Here is a 5323-nt window from a genome sequence, read left to right as displayed (position 1 = left end):
GCATGAGACATTGTCATGGACTCTGGGCCTCCAGTTGCATTCATGGGAGGCATTGTTAAGAGCTCTAGTTCGGGGCTGGGGATTTAGCTCAGCGGCAAAAACGCCTGCCTGGCAAGCGCAAGGTCGTGAGTTCGGTTCCCGGTACCAGAGAAAAACCAAAAAAAAAACAAAAAAGAGCTCTAGGTCTTCAGCTGGACTCATCATGCAAGCAGGACATTACCGTGGGATCCAGGCCGTCAGCTGGATTCTTGGTCTACAGTGTGTGGACAGATTTCCTGCGCTTTCTTGTACATGATTCTTTGGGTTTTTTTTTTTTTTTTGTCTTTTTGAAACAGGGTCTTGCTGTGCAGTTCAAGCTGGCCGTGAGCTCACTTTGTAGCCTAGACTGGTCTTGAACTCTCAGCGATCTTCCTGTCTCAGCCTCCCAAGTGCTGGAATTACAGGCATGCTCCACCACGCCTGGCGATGATTCTTTGGGTGACTACTATAAATACTCTTGTAAAATATGTGTTCTGTATTATACTGTTTCTCCTTTCAAGAACCCAAACCACGAGTTATTAAGCTCCTCAATTGGCAGGTTGTGCCCAACTTCTCCAGCCATGTTGCCATGGCCTAGTCTCCTGTCTCACTAAGAGCCTAGTAAAAGAATGGTAGAGGTGAGGATTAAAGACTCGGATTCCTGAGAGTGCCTGGTGCTTAAGCAGGATTGAAAGACATAGAAGTAATTCTGCCATCTTGGGGATGAAATTGCACAACCAAACCTGTTCCTATGATCGAAGGAATCTGCCTCAGGTTGCCACAGCTTGGAACTCTTGATGCTGAATGATGCTTTCCTAAGGCTTCCTATGTTGTAAAAGTTGAGTCATAAAGGTTTGGAATAACCACTGAGGTACATCGGAGAGGATCAAGGGTGTAAGGAAATGAGGAGCAGCTTTGAGGTCAACAGAGGCTAAAATTTGTGGCAATACCAGTTGTGTGGTTCTTTTCACCAGTGGTTCTGCCTTTCTTGTGTAGGAGTTGAAAAAGAGAATTCAGAACCGACTCAACACTGATAGTTTAGAGAGATGATATAGCACAAGAACCTAGAACTAGATCAAGCATAGTGTCAGCCCTTCATTTACCCACAATGTTCTGAAGTGCCCGGCCAAGCCAACTGTACTTTGTACAAGTCTTCAGACTCTCTGGGCCTCTTATCCACCACTTGTTCTGTAGCATTTTGGCTCTGCCTTGGGATTTACAGTTAAACCTGCTCAGCATAGCATTTGGGATTTATTATGATTTCACGCTACTGTTTTTCTATCTGGACAAATGCATCTCTGGATGCTTCAGGTAATGGCTCTTTTGATTGGACTTGACTCCAGGCACCTCCTTACCAGGAAGTACCTTCATCAGCCAATCACACAATAGATTTTTTAGGGCCTAGAAGGGAGGATTAGCCATGGGATTCTGTAGGGCAAGCACTGGGAATGTCAACCACTCATTGCAAGGAGAATTTAAGATATGGCAGGGAGGATTAAACAATAATATTTTTTGACGGTTTTAAAGGATGCTTTTGTGACACTCTGGTGCTTTGTTCCATGTCATTTTTTTCCCCAGACCCTAAAAGCTAGGCATTTCTATTTCCTACACATGCTAAAGAGATAAGCAACTTTCTTGATATTAGGTATATAGCTAGTAAATTATAGGATCCTCATTTCTTTTTTTATTTTTTATTTTTATTTATTTATTTTTTCTGAGACAGGGTCTCGCTATGCTGTTCAGACTGGCCTTAAACTCACTTTGTAGCCCAGGCTGGCCTTGAACTCACAGTGATCCTCCTGCCTCAGCCTTCCTGAGTGCTGGGATTACAGGCATGCGCCACCACACCCGGCTCCAGGATCCTTATTTCTAAGCCAATTTGCTAACTCAAAAATCTAGGCATTTCCCAGTATGGCATATTGTGTTGCAGACATGAGAATCCTAGAAGTTAAGGCTAGAAGGATAGGTTGGGCCTTACATCACATGAATCTAAAATGTTCCGCTGAATAGTTTGGGTTCTTGAAGGTTTATGAGTAAAGAACGTCTTCATAGTAAAAGGTAATTTAAGAATTTTTATCTCACCATTGGAAGGAAATTAAAAAGCAGATTGAGCTGGGCATGGTGACACATCTATAATCTCAGCTACTTGAGAGGCTAAGGCAGGATGATTGTATGAGGCCAGTCTGGGCAATTTAGTGAGACTTTGTCTCAGAATTTTAAAAGGCCTGAGGATGTAGCTCAGTGGTACAGTATCCCTGGGTCTGACCCCCAGTACTGGGATTAAGGAGGAGCAATTGTGTGAGGCTGGAAGATGGGTAGAAAATTGAAGAAATTGAGCTTCAGGCTTTCTTCAAGTTTAATATCCCTGACTCCCTAAGCACCAGAAGTTTGAGTCCCACTTGATGTTTTGTTGCTACAGGGCCAAATTAGTAGGGTAAGTGAGAATGATTTCATTTGATTTGATTCAACTTGATTTTTCACTTGATTTGAGAATGATTCAGTTTTAATTCCTCAAATGCATACCTTTCGGTGAGCACACTGATGGGATGGTAGCACTGAGGACAAACTTTGCCCTCCACTTGCCAAAGTTGTTACAAATTAATGGGAGAATCCAGGACTGGTAAAATAGCCATGATACATGATGTCCACACACGTAAATATTGTAAGGGCAAGATCAATCCTGAGCAAACCAGAAGTTTTATGTGATTGAAAGACAATTCAGTAAGCTACTGGTTTAAGAAAAAAAACCAAGTCCAAGATTCAGGGAAATTTCTGTGTCTAGTGTGTCAAGAATATAGTCAAAGCCAGGCGTGGTGGTACACGCCTGTAAGCCCAGCACTCGGGAGGCTGAGGCAGGAGGGTCCTTGTGAGTTCGAAACCAGCCTGGGCTACAAAGTGAGCTCAAGGCCAGCCTGAACTACATAGCGAGGTCCTGTCTCAAACAGATAATAATAATAATAACAACAATAATAATATAGTCACAGAAGGCAAACTACCTAGGAGTGAGAGTCATGATAGAAGGGTTGAGCTAGATAAGCAATGTAGTCAGAATAAAAAAGTTTAACCATTCTGAGACTCTCTTACAGGCAAATGTAGATTTACACAAATCACAGAAACCAGTATTCTGCACTGGTGTGATGTCCTAGGTAAGAAGGAAAGCATCATGAACCCCAGACACAAGAGCTTATGTTAGCTGTGCAAGGTAGCACATGCCTGTAATCCAAGTACTTTGGGAGGGTGAGACAGGAAATTCCAAGTTTGATCCCAGCATGGGCAACTTAGTGACTTAGTAAGACCCTGCCTCAAAATACAAATAAGAAGCCCAGAGAGACGGCCTTGGGTTCAATCCTTAAAAAGGAAGAAAGAAGCTGAAAAGAGAACAAGAGGAGACTGTGGTGGTTGAAATCGGTAGGCAGTGCGAGGCAGGTAAGAGACTGACAGCTATGCATTAGTGGTAGCATTGAAATATGTGCACACAGACCCCACACATCATTTCTCCTGCTTAGGAACCACTCCAAGAACGCAGAGAGAACTATTCCCCAGCGAGTAGAATTGGGGTAGAGAACCCAGGTCCAAAAAAACCCTCTTCTTGGGGAAAAAAGCAAATTCACCATCTCCTGTTTCCTACCACAAAAGGCAATTTTGGTCAGAAGCGAGAGATGGTTCCCAAAATGTATGAGGGGGATTTTTTTTCCTATGAAGGGACTTAAACCACTGTCAATCTCCTTGTGGAAAAGTACAAGTTCTCCCACTGATCATGAAACAAATAACTAACGGGTCCCTAGGGAACTTCCTTTTCCCAGGCACTTTCAAGCCTAATTGCAAGATCTTCATACATTTGTGGGGTCATCCTTAGATTCTAAAAATAGCTTAATTTTATTTGGCTACTTAAGGATATATGCAACACAGCATTTTTTCTGTAAGACCCTTTAGAAATCAAGTAAGGCAACTGCCAATCTCTATTATATGAGGCATTTTTACTTTAGTAGAATAGTACGGAATTATCTCATTATTAAAATGCAAAAAAAATAAATAAATAAAATGCAAACATGCCACCAACAATTAAATTTGTCAGGGTCTTTTGTTTCTGCTCCTTCACCCACATACACAGAGATCCTACTTAGGAACGTATGTGACATGCGATGAGCTTCTTTGGACAAGCTTCTTTGCTGCAAGAAGATAAGGCCAACGTGGGCCCTGCACTGAGAACCACCTTATCTCTCTCAGCCACCTGTGTCATGAAGTGAGACAGCTAGAGACTCTTAGAGAAAAGCAGTAAATATTATTTTTATGACATTACTTATTTTAAATATTATTAAATATTATTAGTAAATATTTATTGCCTTTACACCAGATGACATCCTCTCTGTTAATGTGTAACATTCTAGTGATACCTTCTAAACTTAATGAGGCTTCAAGGTATTTTAGTGATATCTTCTGCAGAAAAGATGGTAAAGAAAGCTTTCTGGTGGCAATTTAACATAATTTGCACCAAGAACTTTATTTTTATTTTTTGGCACTGCTGGGGAATTGGACCCAGGCCCTGATACGTGCTAGGTGAGCTACAATCCCAGCCACACCAACAACTTTAAATTGTAATCCTACTTCCAGTAATTTTTTTCTAAATAAATAATCAAAAATGCCAAGATATATGCTTAAGAATGTCCACTGTAAGCTGGGCGTGGTGGTGCACGCCTGTGATCCCAGCACTCGGGAGGCTCAGACAGGAGTATCATTGCAAGTTCAAGACCAGCCTGGGCTACAAAGTGAGCTCAAGGCCAGCCTGAACTGCATAGTGAAACTCTGTCTCAAAAAGACAAAAAAAAAAAAAAGAAGAATGTGCACTGTAATATATATATATATTTTTTCTTTCTTTTAAATAACAAAATGTTAGCTAATGTGGGAACAGCATTATCACACAACTATTTAAAGTGACATTTCTGGATGATATTTAATGGTACAGTGAAATGCTTATTTAAAAAGTAAAATGCAGGATTTAGAATTATATGTACTATTATCCCAATTTTGTTTTTGTTATTGTTTGAGAGAGGGTCTCATTCTGTAATTCAGGCTGGCCTTGAAGTCACTATATAGCCCAGGCTGGCCTCACACTCACAGTGATCCTCCTGCTTCAGCCTCCCAAGTGCTGGGATTACTAGTATTTACAACCATGCCCAGCAATCAGTTTTGAAAAAAACATATACTTAACATATTTACATGCACAAAGTTAGCATGGTACCAAATGATTTTTATGGAAGAATTGAAATAGATTTTTTTCTTTATATTTTTACATGATTTCCAGTTT

This window comes from Chinchilla lanigera, unplaced genomic scaffold, assembly GCF_000276665.1.
Source record: "Chinchilla lanigera isolate Chin_1 unplaced genomic scaffold, ChiLan1.0 scaffold00034, whole genome shotgun sequence".
In the NCBI taxonomy this organism is placed as follows: Eukaryota; Metazoa; Chordata; class Mammalia; order Rodentia; family Chinchillidae; genus Chinchilla; species Chinchilla lanigera.
This window is presented reverse-complemented; position numbering follows the sequence as displayed.